Here is a 12,084-nt window from a genome sequence, read left to right as displayed (position 1 = left end):
CCTGGCGGTGTACCTCTCTTTCACGGATTCAAGATATCGTCTTCTCCTTTGTTCGCGCGATGGCTACAAACGTTGTCATCTCCCACCAGGACCAACATTCGGTGACGTAATTATGAAATATTTGAAATGCTCGAATTCTCTCTTTTTACTTTGTTAAACAGTGACGGCTCCTAGCGGGTTATCGCTTCTCGGCCTTTTGGCTAAGATCAAAGTGTAGTATCTGTTCTGCAGTATTATACCTAGATCTTAGTCGAGGGGCGAGAAGTGTTTCTACGCCTATAAGGCGCGTTTGCCTGCATACCTGCATGATCTGTTCCGGCGCCGTTCCGCTCTGCTGTTGCCTGTTCCTGAAAAGAAAAGTACTTACCTGGTACTCACCTGCCGTTGCTGCTGACCCTCTCCACCGACGCCGCTCCTCCTTGGAGCTTCTCCAACCAGACGATATTCTCCTAGCCTGAAATGGCTACGGAGGAGAAGAAGCGCACAGCTCGACTGGAAGTTGACGCTGGATTTTTGGACGTTGCTCGCACCGTCTATGACAACCTCGGACCGAAGTGCATCGATACCTTGCAACCTATGGGTAAAGGAGTTTACCTACTAACGTTTACGACCCTGGCCTTTCTTCATCAAGCTCTTGCGTGCGATGACCTGAAAACCAACGGAAATTCTTGGAAACTTACTTCTGTAGAAGATGATGGAACATGGATCACAATCAAGAATTTACCAAAGTGGATCCAGTGGGATTCTGTAATCAGTACCCTTCGACAATTTGGAGAAGTCAAAACTTATCGTTTCGACGAGTACGCTGAGTTAAAGGGAGTGAAAAATGGTGACCGTTCAGTCAAAATACTAATGAAAAAATCTGTTCCAAATGTTTTGTTTTTCGGGCGAACCCGCGCCTTAGTCTACTATCGTGGCGTAATAAAAAAGTGTTTTTTTTGCGAAGAAATAGGTCACACGGCTTCATCATGTGAAAAAAAGAAGTCCATGTTGGAAGAAAAAGTCCCAGTCATTATTGAAGGCCAGGGTCTTTCTTCGAACAACAAACCCGAGAACGTCCAGGAAACCAAGGCAAACGTCACCCCAGCAACAGCACCAATTCCACAAGAAGCAGTCAAATCCAGTCAACCTAATCAGGAAATAACAGTCAACCTTTCCGACACTTCCAGCAGCGAACCCGAAAGCAGCGATGCCGAGACCAGCGCTGAAGAAACCAGCATAGAGACCGGCCCCAGATGGGATCCGAGGACCTGGGACCATGGAGATAAACCCCACCTAGATCAAATGTCACGAACCGACCTTCAACTTCTCCTCGAACGTATCAACGCAGTCCCTTCCACACCTATCGAATCCATCAACTGGGCCACAGAAGACCTCATTGACAGAATCAACAAAATCCTAAACAGCTTCCCCAAAAGACGCCGAAGTACCACTCCGAAAAAAAAGAAATCCAAGAAAGGAAAAACAGGGTTTTAAAATTTAAATTTTAGCGCTGTTATATTTTTTTGAACTCACTAGATTTATGATTTTAGTTTTCATTTTTTAAAGACCTTGTAGGTCGATCAATGTGTTAACGCGACTTAACCGTTAAAAGACTTAACCCCTGTTTTTAACTCTATGCACTAATAGTTTTTTTTTGCTATAATGATCTGCCGTAACTTAAAATAATTTAAAAGGCAGTTAAAAAACATTGACAAGGGTACTGTATTTCATTATGAAAAATAATAAACAAATTCAGTATCTGTTCTTATCAGCTTAATATCTGATACGGGTCCCATCGGGGCCCAAGATATTAAACTTATTTTTGGACGGCGACGGAGTGGTCGGAGCTTGCTCCACCTCCGCCACGGGTCGGCCTGGTATTGCAGTAAATCCGGGATCGGCCCACTTCTCTCTTGAAATCAAAAATCAAACGGTCTTATAATGGCGCACTGCGCAACACAGTATTTCCGGGCAATGTTATTTGGCTGTCTTTATATTTATTTCTTTATTATAATATATTGCCCCTCTGACGTCATAAGTGGTAAAATCCTTATTGTCGAATAGTTAATAATGAAGAATCGGAAAGATTCCAGTTTTTAATTTTCTTTTACCTAGTTATACACTCTTTTTCGCGGTATTTTCACGGAGGATAGGAAGGGAGGCGAAGTAGGAGGGATGAATGGCGGCAAGATTGCGGCAGCTACGCTACGTCTAGCCGCCATTTTTCCGCCGCTAAGCTTCTTACAAGGATGCTGCCGCGTTCATCCCTCCTACTTCGCCTCCCTTCCTATCCTCCTTGGTATTTTCCTGGGCGCGTCCGTGCTTGGTTTTCCCCCTTTCAGTCCTATCCTCCATTATGGATACCCAAGGAGTGGATGCTAGACTCCCCGCTAAGGGCAGAGGCAATGGCCGACGAGCGGGAGGCAAGTAAGAGGGGTAAAATAAAGGCGCGAAAAGAGGTTGTTCTGTGTTATTCCTGTGGTTTTATTCGTAACCCAAGGTTCGTAAATCGTGCATGTTCTAAGTGGTTGGCTGAAGGAACCGGTTTTCATAACGTAAATTCGCGGGTTTCGGTATGGTGGGTAGAGACAGCGCGCCCCTCATTTTTACGTCATTGGGTTCCAGCCAAGATGTTCCGCGTAAAGAGAAAACACGAAATAAGCCCCTCTCCATTTTTTTTCTCTTCCCGTCTTCCGTGGACAGTGAGTCGCCGCCGGGGGCCCGCCGCCCGCGGCTTCGCCCATGCGGCGGCTACATTACCAAGATATAAAGTGGCAAGGCTTATTTTTGGTAAGTACAAAATCATTTATTATATATTGCTCTATAATTAACTATATTTGGAATTAAATATTTTTGTTCTATTTATCTCAAAGTCATGATTATTCCTAACATTAATAGTATTAAACTTAATATGATATATCTTTTGTTAAAGTAGATTAGGAATTTATAATTTTAATATTTATAGAGGAGTTCGGATTTAAAATGTTATATTTTTCTAATAAGGATCTCAAAGATCTGACTTTTGAAATGTTTGTTACTTTTTCTAAGTATCAATAAAACATGACATTAAATTTATATTGTGCCAAGGTTCATTTTTATATTTTACATAAACTACATCACCTAAAACAATTAATAGATAAAAGTTAGCTATATTATTTTGTTTAAAAAATATATCTCTGTCTGTGGTTTGTTTTGATATTTTGTATTTTTGGGTTACTCCCCTAATCCATGCGGCTGTCCCATGATAAAACCTTATATGAAACATTTTCCAAAAGTCCTTTTTTAGATTCAACTATTTAAATTACATTTAAGATTAAAATTTAGAACAAAAAATATATTTCACAATTAGAATTTGTTAATAAAATTTTAACTTTGGACTTAATTCCAAAACCAGAAAAGGCCATTTCAGAGTGGATTTTACCGCGGAAATGTTTTTGTTTAGAGATAAACGTTAGTTAGTTAGTTAGTTAGTTAGTTAGTTAGTTAGTTAGTTAGTTAGTTAGTAAGTAAGTAAGTAAGTAAGTAAGTAAGTAAGTAAGTAAGTAAGTAAGTAAGTAAGTTAGTACTATTTTAAGTACAAGCCTTAAGTAGAATAAAATAAAAACCAATTTTCTCGCCATTTTATTTTGTTCAATTTTGATACTAACATGTATTTTATTCACGGGAAGATGCTGCCAGTTGTTAAAAAAAGGCCAAGAGTTGACCGAAATAATATTATCGTCTGGGCGAACTTTTAATTGCATAAAAAAAGCAGCGTCAAAATGATAGGATGAAGGTATTTTCCTGTTAAAAGACGCAAATCCCATCCCGCGAAAATAAATGAGTAGCCAACGGCACGCGGTGTTCCCAGGTGGTCTCCCTCCCAAGTACTGACCGCGCTCGACGCTGCTTAACTTCGGTGATCAGACGAGAACCGGTGTATTCAGCGTGATATGGCCGTTGCCGCTAGAGTGTAATTGATAGCGGTGGACAAGCCGCGACTAGCCAGGTCCTGGTAGGTTGGTGATCGCCGAGGGCCACCGGCTGCATGCGGCTCCAATAGAACGTTCTATACACTCTTTTTAGAAACGTTTACTGGGCGCCGATATTATCGTACAGACAACCAACGAGCAAGCCCTTTACCGCAGAAATTTCATCCCCCCCCCCCCCCAAAACCAGTTTTTTTCATCACCCTCCCCGTAGACTGTAAGGTGATGGCGGTCGATTGGGAAGGCGCGTTTACGAATCTATAAAATTGGTGTGGTGTGCTTTCCCCCTTTGGAGTTCGGAGGAGGTGAAGGTTTGGCCGGTTTTTCGTCTTAGAGAAATATATTTATCTGGCAAACCCGTAAGAAATTGAGAGCAGTCAATTTTTATTAGTAGCGTAGTTGCTAGCCTAGGCTTCACATATTTCCGGCTTTCCGCGCCTTTTTTCTTATTTTAAATGATTTTTGTAATAAATGTATGATGGCAAATAAGCAAAATTCTCGAAAATACTAGTCCCAAATCCACGTGTTTAAGATGAAACTTAGATCATGAAAATATCCTTAACCCCAAACATACTTCAACACCTAGGGTGCCTCCTACAACTCCTAAAAGGTACGTCTCTAAAATATTCATATAAAGACAGGACATAAGCCGAATTCTCTTAAACCAAAGAATAACAAAAGTTGTTAGTCCTGCTGAACCAGCTCTATAGTCTGTATGAAAAGTGACCGGTTATGGTCCACTTTTATAGAACGCTCTATTCGCTTATAATAAATTTTTCCTAAATGGTCATTTAAACGCGTTTGACGTAGAATCTAGTACACTTAATACGTTATTTATGGTCCTATAAACCACCATTTAGATTTTTTTTCCATACGGCCCGGTAAAGTGGCCCACTCTACTGTCTCTAGCCGATGACCCCAAAAGTGCCAGTCCGGGCCTGGCGGTGTACCTCTCTTTCACGGATTCAAGATATCGTCTTCTCCTTTGTTCGCGCGATGGCTACAAACGTTGTCATCTCCCACCAGGACCAACATTCGGTGACGTAATTATGAAATATTTGAAATGCTCGAATTCTCTCTTTTTACTTTGTTAAACAGTGACGGCTCCTAGCGGGTTATCGCTTCTCGGCCTTTTGGCTAAGATCAAAGTGTAGTATCTGTTCTGCAGTATTATTCCGAGATCTTAGTCGAGGGGCGAGAAGTGTTTCTACGCCTATAAGGCGAGTTTGCCTGCCTTGCTGCATGTTCCGTTCCTGTGCCGATTTGATCCGCTGATGCTCTGTTGCCCGTTCCTGAAAAAAGAAAAACCTACCTGACGTCGCTGCTCCTGGAATCCTTTTCTGTGTGAGACGCTGCTCCCTTGGACTTTCTCTACTTTGCGGATCCTCTCATAGCCACGATGGCTATGGAGGTGAAGAAGAAGACTGCTCGCCTTGAAGTTAACGCCGACTTCTTGGATGTTGCTCGTACTTTCCTCGACAAACTCGGACCCAACAGTATTGATACGCTGCAATCTGTTGGCAAAGAGTGCTTTCTACTCACTTTTACGACCTTGGCCTTCCTACAACAAGCGATCTCCTATGGAGAAATAACGGTAAACAATGCATCCTGTAAGATTTCCAGTGTCGAGGATGACGGCACCTGGTTAACCATCAAACAGCTCCCATCATGGATACAGTGGGATTCAATTTTGACGACCCTACGACAGTACGGAGACATAAAGGCACATCGCCTAGATGAATATAAAGAGCTAAAAGGAATCAAAAACGGCAACCGATCGGTAAAAATAAAAATTAATAAAACGATTCCTAACGTTCTTTATTTCGGACGCAGCCGGGCGCTGGTATATTATACCGGCGTCGCGAAAAAATGTTTCTTCTGCGACCAGGAGGGGCATATAGCCTCTACCTGCGAGAAGAAGAAAAACCAGATGGCAGACAAACCTGAAACCAACGACGACTTACCCAAAGATCCTGAAATAACCAGAAACTCCACACCTATACCCACCAACGCCACCACTCGAGACGATAACCTGAAAGAAAACCAAGAAAATCAAACAAGTAACTTACCCATACTTACCGCAGCCGACGAATCAAAAAGCTCTGAAGAGAGCTGGACGATGACGTCACCCGAACCATCCAAGAAGAACCCAGATCCTCCAGTCAAAACCAGCCAATACTCCGATGCCCTGAAAACAGCACCAAAACCCGACGAACCTAAACCTGAATCAACAAACAGCAAACCAAAAAAGAACTCCTCCGACTCCGGTACCACCTCAAAAGAAATCACCGCAACAGCCAGACCTCCATATGATCCCACGACCTGGATACCAGGAACGAGACCACCTATAAAACATTTAACCAAACAAGAACTACATATGCTTATCGAACACATCAAGACAGTACCCTATGGCCAGGACGGTAATGTTAACTGGTCCATAGCCGAATACTTTGCCGAAATTAAATTAGAAATCCAAAACTACCAAAAACGCCCACGCAGTACCACTCCCACCAAAGAAACCAAAAAAGGGAAATCTTCACGTTGAAGTTTTTATTAATTTTAAACTTTACCTCTGTTTTATCTCTATGAACTAATTAGTTTTATACTTTTTAAATTTTATATCTATTTAATGACCTGTTTTAATTTAAACTAATTTAAAAAAACAGGAACTATCTGACAGGGTACTGTATTTTATTGAAATTTTTAATAAACAAATTCAGTATCTGTTCTTATCAGCTTAATATCTGATACGGGTCCCATCGGGGCCCAAGATATTAAACTTATTTTTGGACGGCGACGGAGTGGTCGGAGCTTGCTCCACCTCCGCCACGGGTCGGCCTGGTATTGCAGTAAATCCGGGATCGGCCCACTTCTCTCTTGAAATCAAAAATCAAACGGTCTTATAATGGCGCACTGCGCAACACAGTATTTCCGGGCAATGTTATTTGGCTGTCTTTATATTTATTTCTTTATTATAATATATTGCCCCTCTGACGTCATAAGTGGTAAAATCCTTATTGTCGAATAGTTAATAATGAAGAATCGGAAAGATTCCAGTTTTTAATTTTCTTTTACCTAGTTATACACTCTTTTTCGCGGTATTTTCACGGAGGATAGGAAGGGAGGCGAAGTAGGAGGGATGAATGGCGGCAAGATTGCGGCAGCTACGCTACGTCTAGCCGCCATTTTTCCGCCGCTAAGCTTCTTACAAGGATGCTGCCGCGTTCATCCCTCCTACTTCGCCTCCCTTCCTATCCTCCTTGGTATTTTCCTGGGCGCGTCCGTGCTTGGTTTTCCCCCTTTCAGTCCTATCCTCCATTATGGATACCCAAGGAGTGGATGCTAGACTCCCCGCTAAGGGCAGAGGCAATGGCCGACGAGCGGGAGGCAAGTAAGAGGGGTAAAATAAAGGCGCGAAAAGAGGTTGTTCTGTGTTATTCCTGTGGTTTTATTCGTAACCCAAGGTTCGTAAATCGTGCATGTTCTAAGTGGTTGGCTGAAGGAACCGGTTTTCATAACGTAAATTCGCGGGTTTCGGTATGGTGGGTAGAGACAGCGCGCCCCTCATTTTTACGTCATTGGGTTCCAGCCAAGATGTTCCGCGTAAAGAGAAAACACGAAATAAGCCCCTCTCCATTTTTTTTCTCTTCCCGTCTTCCGTGGACAGTGAGTCGCCGCCGGGGGCCCGCCGCCCGCGGCTTCGCCCATGCGGCGGCTACATTACCAAGATATAAAGTGGCAAGGCTTATTTTTGGTAAGTACAAAATCATTTATTATATATTGCTCTATAATTAACTATATTTGGAATTAAATATTTTTGTTCTATTTATCTCAAAGTCATGATTATTCCTAACATTAATAGTATTAAACTTAATATGATATATCTTTTGTTAAAGTAGATTAGGAATTTATAATTTTAATATTTATAGAGGAGTTCGGATTTAAAATGTTATATTTTTCTAATAAGGATCTCAAAGATCTGACTTTTGAAATGTTTGTTACTTTTTCTAAGTATCAATAAAACATGACATTAAATTTATATTGTGCCAAGGTTCATTTTTATATTTTACATAAACTACATCACCTAAAACAATTAATAGATAAAAGTTAGCTATATTATTTTGTTTAAAAAATATATCTCTGTCTGTGGTTTGTTTTGATATTTTGTATTTTTGGGTTACTCCCCTAATCCATGCGGCTGTCCCATGATAAAACCTTATATGAAACATTTTCCAAAAGTCCTTTTTTAGATTCAACTATTTAAATTACATTTAAGATTAAAATTTAGAACAAAAAATATATTTCACAATTAGAATTTGTTAATAAAATTTTAACTTTGGACTTAATTCCAAAACCAGAAAAGGCCATTTCAGAGTGGATTTTACCGCGGAAATGTTTTTGTTTAGAGATAAACGTTAGTTAGTTAGTTAGTTAGTTAGTTAGTTAGTTAGTTAGTTAGTTAGTTAGTTAGTAAGTAAGTAAGTAAGTAAGTAAGTAAGTAAGTAAGTAAGTAAGTAAGTTAGTACTATTTTAAGTACAAGCCTTAAGTAGAATAAAATAAAAACCAATTTTCTCGCCATTTTATTTTGTTCAATTTTGATACTAACATGTATTTTATTCACGGGAAGATGCTGCCAGTTGTTAAAAAAAGGCCAAGAGTTGACCGAAATAATATTATCGTCTGGGCGAACTTTTAATTGCATAAAAAAAGCAGCGTCAAAATGATAGGATGAAGGTATTTTCCTGTTAAAAGACGCAAATCCCATCCCGCGAAAATAAATGAGTAGCCAACGGCACGCGGTGTTCCCAGGTGGTCTCCCTCCCAAGTACTGACCGCGCTCGACGCTGCTTAACTTCGGTGATCAGACGAGAACCGGTGTATTCAGCGTGATATGGCCGTTGCCGCTAGAGTGTAATTGATAGCGGTGGACAAGCCGCGACTAGCCAGGTCCTGGTAGGTTGGTGATCGCCGAGGGCCACCGGCTGCATGCGGCTCCAATAGAACGTTCTATACACTCTTTTTAGAAACGTTTACTGGGCGCCGATATTATCGTACAGACAACCAACGAGCAAGCCCTTTACCGCAGAAATTTCATCCCCCCCCCCCAAAACCAGTTTTTTTCATCACCCTCCCCGTAGACTGTAAGGTGATGGCGGTCGATTGGGAAGGCGCGTTTACGAATCTATAAAATTGGTGTGGTGTGCTTTCCCCCTTTGGAGTTCGGAGGAGGTGAAGGTTTGGCCGGTTTTTCGTCTTAGAGAAATATATTTATCTGGCAAACCCGTAAGAAATTGAGAGCAGTCAATTTTTATTAGTAGCGTAGTTGCTAGCCTAGGCTTCACATATTTCCGGCTTTCCGCGCCTTTTTTCTTATTTTAAATGATTTTTGTAATAAATGTATGATGGCAAATAAGCAAAATTCTCGAAAATACTAGTCCCAAATCCACGTGTTTAAGATGAAACTTAGATCATGAAAATATCCTTAACCCCAAACATACTTCAACACCTAGGGTGCCTCCTACAACTCCTAAAAGGTACGTCTCTAAAATATTCATATAAAGACAGGACATAAGCCGAATTCTCTTAAACCAAAGAATAACAAAAGTTGTTAGTCCTGCTGAACCAGCTCTATAGTCTGTATGAAAAGTGACCGGTTATGGTCCACTTTTATAGAACGCTCTATTCGCTTATAATAAATTTTTCCTAAATGGTCATTTAAACGCGTTTGACGTAGAATCTAGTACACTTAATACGTTATTTATGGTCCTATAAACCACCATTTAGATTTTTTTTCCATACGGCCCGGTAAAGTGGCCCACTCTACTGTCTCTAGCCGATGACCCCAAAAGTGCCAGTCCGGGCCTGGCGGTGTACCTCTCTTTCACGGATTCAAGATATCGTCTTCTCCTTTGTTCGCGCGATGGCTACAAACGTTGTCATCTCCCACCAGGACCAACATTCGGTGACGTAATTATGAAATATTTGAAATGCTCGAATTCTCTCTTTTTACTTTGTTAAACAGTGACGGCTCCTAGCGGGTTATCGCTTCTCGGCCTTTTGGCTAAGATCAAAGTGTAGTATCTGTTCTGCAGTATTATACCTAGATCTTAGTCGAGGGGCGAGAAGTGTTTCTACGCCTATAAGGCGCGTTTGCCTGCATACCTGCATGATCTGTTCCGGCGCCGTTCCGCTCTGCTGTTGCCTGTTCCTGAAAAGAAAAGTACTTACCTGGTACTCACCTGCCGTTGCTGCTGACCCTCTCCACCGACGCCGCTCCTCCTTGGAGCTTCTCCAACCAGACGATATTCTCCTAGCCTGAAATGGCTACGGAGGAGAAGAAGCGCACAGCTCGACTGGAAGTTGACGCTGGATTTTTGGTTGTTGCTCGCACCGTCTATGACAACCTCGGACCGAAGTGCATCGATACCTTGCAACCTATGGGTAAAGGAGTTTACCTACTAACGTTTACGACCCTGGCCTTTCTTCATCAAGCTCTTGCGTGCGATGACCTGAAAACCAACGGAAATTCTTGGAAACTTACTTCTGTAGAAGATGATGGAACATGGATCACAATCAAGAATTTACCAAAGTGGATCCAGTGGGATTCTGTAATCAGTACCCTTCGACAATTTGGAGAAGTCAAAACTTATCGTTTCGACGAGTACGCTGAGTTAAAGGGAGTGAAAAATGGTGACCGTTCAGTCAAAATACTAATGAAAAAATCTGTTCCAAATGTTTTGTTTTTCGGGCGAACCCGCGCCTTAGTCTACTATCGTGGCGTAATAAAAAAGTGTTTTTTTTGCGAAGAAATAGGTCACACGGCTTCATCATGTGAAAAAAAGAAGTCCATGTTGGAAGAAAAAGTCCCAGTCATTATTGAAGGCCAGGGTCTTTCTTCGAACAACAAACCCGAGAACGTCCAGGAAACCAAGGCAAACGTCACCCCAGCAACAGCACCAATTCCACAAGAAGCAGTCAAATCCAGTCAACCTAATCAGGAAATAACAGTCAACCTTTCCGACACTTCCAGCAGCGAACCCGAAAGCAGCGATGCCGAGACCAGCGCTGAAGAAACCAGCATAGAGACCGGCCCCAGATGGGATCCGAGGACCTGGGACCATGGAGATAAACCCCACCTAGATCAAATGTCACGAACCGACCTTCAACTTCTCCTCGAACGTATCAACGCAGTCCCTTCCACACCTATCGAATCCATCAACTGGGCCACAGAAGACCTCATTGACAGAATCAACAAAATCCTAAACAGCTTCCCCAAAAGACGCCGAAGTACCACTCCGAAAAAAAAGAAATCCAAGAAAGGAAAAACAGGGTTTTAAAATTTAAATTTTAGCGCTGTTATATTTTTTTGAACTCACTAGATTTATGATTTTAGTTTTCATTTTTTAAAGACCTTGTAGGTCGATCAATGTGTTAACGCGACTTAACCGTTAAAAGACTTAACCCCTGTTTTTAACTCTATGCACTAATAGTTTTTTTTTGCTATAATGATCTGCCGTAACTTAAAATAATTTAAAAGGCAGTTAAAAAACATTGACAAGGGTACTGTATTTCATTATGAAAAATAATAAACAAATTCAGTATCTGTTCTTATCAGCTTAATATCTGATACGGGTCCCATCGGGGCCCAAGATATTAAACTTATTTTTGGACGGCGACGGAGTGGTCGGAGCTTGCTCCACCTCCGCCACGGGTCGGCCTGGTATTGCAGTAAATCCGGGATCGGCCCACTTCTCTCTTGAAATCAAAAATCAAACGGTCTTATAATGGCGCACTGCGCAACACAGTATTTCCGGGCAATGTTATTTGGCTGTCTTTATATTTATTTCTTTATTATAATATATTGCCCCTCTGACGTCATAAGTGGTAAAATCCTTATTGTCGAATAGTTAATAATGAAGAATCGGAAAGATTCCAGTTTTTAATTTTCTTTTACCTAGTTATACACTCTTTTTCGCGGTATTTTCACGGAGGATAGGAAGGGAGGCGAAGTAGGAGGGATGAATGGCGGCAAGATTGCGGCAGCTACGCTACGTCTAGCCGCCATTTTTCCGCCGCTAAGCTTCTTACAAGGATGCTGCCGCGTTCATCCCTCCTACTTCGCCTCCCTTCCTA

General features: G+C 41.6%; 5 non-coding genes and 3 pseudogenes across 5 annotated transcripts; 6 read left to right on the top strand and 2 right to left on the bottom strand.

Annotated features, from left to right (window-relative positions):
• The first annotated feature begins 180 nt into the window (after positions 1-180).
• On the top strand, positions 181-315 carry LOC149937963 (U2 spliceosomal RNA; annotated as a pseudogene).
• Positions 316-1,706: 1,391 nt separating this feature from the next.
• On the top strand, positions 1,707-1,893 carry LOC149937962 (U2 spliceosomal RNA). The gene has a single exon (XR_016481694.1). It is a non-coding gene; the product is annotated as a U2 spliceosomal RNA (small nuclear RNA).
• A 1,914-nt stretch (positions 1,894-3,807) lies between these two features.
• LOC149937961 (5S ribosomal RNA) lies at positions 3,808-3,926 on the bottom strand. The gene has a single exon (XR_016481837.1). It is a non-coding gene; the product is annotated as a 5S ribosomal RNA (ribosomal RNA).
• Positions 3,927-5,067: 1,141 nt separating this feature from the next.
• Positions 5,068-5,209, top strand: LOC149937960 (U2 spliceosomal RNA; annotated as a pseudogene).
• Positions 5,210-6,638: 1,429 nt separating this feature from the next.
• LOC149937959 (U2 spliceosomal RNA) lies at positions 6,639-6,825 on the top strand. Its single transcript, XR_016481635.1, has one exon. It is a non-coding gene; the product is annotated as a U2 spliceosomal RNA (small nuclear RNA).
• A 1,910-nt stretch (positions 6,826-8,735) lies between these two features.
• On the bottom strand, positions 8,736-8,854 carry LOC149937958 (5S ribosomal RNA). The gene has a single exon (XR_016481836.1). It is a non-coding gene; the product is annotated as a 5S ribosomal RNA (ribosomal RNA).
• A 1,138-nt stretch (positions 8,855-9,992) lies between these two features.
• LOC149937957 (U2 spliceosomal RNA) lies at positions 9,993-10,127 on the top strand (annotated as a pseudogene).
• Positions 10,128-11,518: 1,391 nt separating this feature from the next.
• Positions 11,519-11,705, top strand: LOC149937956 (U2 spliceosomal RNA). Its single transcript, XR_016481693.1, has one exon. It is a non-coding gene; the product is annotated as a U2 spliceosomal RNA (small nuclear RNA).
• Positions 11,706-12,084: the final 379 nt, after the last annotated feature.

The sequence above is a fragment of the Leiobunum rupestre genome, chromosome 6 (genome assembly GCF_980474605.1).
Source record: "Leiobunum rupestre chromosome 6, qqLeiRupe1.1.hap1, whole genome shotgun sequence".
In the NCBI taxonomy this organism is placed as follows: Eukaryota; Metazoa; Arthropoda; class Arachnida; order Opiliones; family Sclerosomatidae; genus Leiobunum; species Leiobunum rupestre.
Note: the sequence above shows the minus strand (reverse complement) of the source record. Positions and strands in the feature narration are given on the sequence as shown.